The 1,194-nt window shown below is 37.9% G+C and overlaps 1 protein-coding gene across 1 annotated transcript in view; it reads right to left on the bottom strand.

Moving 5' to 3' along the window:
• Positions 1–1,194, bottom strand: part of GPR39 (G protein-coupled receptor 39) — a 193,027-nt gene that overhangs the window by 81,956 nt on the left and 109,877 nt on the right. The gene's annotated exons all lie outside the window — the stretch shown is intronic.

Genomic DNA, 1,194 nt, shown 5'->3' with positions numbered 1-1,194 from the left:
TTCTAAAGACTATAAAGTGTCATTGATACGCTGATTTAATCGAATTTTAGGCACAAGCAACATTTAAAAATATGTCTTTTATATTATGATATTTAAAGACCTGTCATTATTTACTTTTAGTGAACTTTTCATAAAATTTCTCCTTTTGACCTAAGTTTAAAGGCTGAACTACATGCAGGTAAAAAGCATTCCAGGCATTTATTGTTTCCGCAGGCTGGGCTCTAGGACTGTCTGGCAATGGAATTGCTTTGTTATCCTTAGGTAAGCCTTTGGTTCTGGGATAATCTTCCACCTAAGGTATAAAAAGATTACAGAATGGACACTAAAAAAATTCCACTGCCATCCCAAAGAGCCCAGCTTAATTGGCATTATAAAAATATTCCAGATAGAAATGCAGCTTGATATAATGGAACAATTGCTAATGTATGATCAGAAGCAGAAAATTCAAAATCTAGCTACTGCTAACATTATTGCCATTCTTTTACAGGCCTCATATTCTTACCTACGCAATGAAGGTGTTAGACTGAATGACTCCTGAGTTCCCCTCCAGATATAACATTCTATGTAAACTTTGAATTGAAATAAAGTATTTTTGAAACTCACAAAATTCTTCTGTAGCCTCCTAATTTGCTGGCTGCTTTCCAGCTGCTATAGTTGACATTCTAATGCGCTGGATAATTTTGAAAGGACAAATCCATGTGCATTTGCTCATAAATATGTCCTGTCTTTTCAAAGTGCATTGGAACAAAGGTGGTAGCAACTTCACACCATGGAAACCACAGACGCAACACAGAGTACAAATGCATTTTCTAATGGAAGGTACCTCCATTGTATGGTGCTATTTCTCAGTATTCATAGACTCAGGCCTGCCGTCTTCCAGAGCTGAACCACGGATGGGCTGATTCAACCGATTCAACATCTTATATTCATCCTTTTCATGTTAGCTACTATCTATTCTCTCTCTCTCTCTCTCTCTCTCTCTCTCTCTAAGGAACATTAGCCTAGCCCAATGCGCTCACAGCTTCTCTGGGAGGCTGTCCTCTCTCTCTTTGTCTCTCTCTCTCTCTCTCTCTCTCTCCCTTTTTTTCTTTTTCTCTTTTGAAAATTAGCATGATCAGCCTGGAGAAAATTATGTTAAGTAAAATTAGCCAGGCACCGAAAGAGAAATACTGCATGTCGACTCATAAATGGAAG

The sequence above is a fragment of the Galeopterus variegatus genome, unplaced genomic scaffold (genome assembly GCF_000696425.1).
Source record: "Galeopterus variegatus unplaced genomic scaffold, G_variegatus-3.0.2 Scaffold731, whole genome shotgun sequence".
Lineage (NCBI taxonomy): Eukaryota > Metazoa > Chordata > Mammalia > Dermoptera > Cynocephalidae > Galeopterus > Galeopterus variegatus.
Note: the sequence above shows the minus strand (reverse complement) of the source record. Positions and strands in the feature narration are given on the sequence as shown.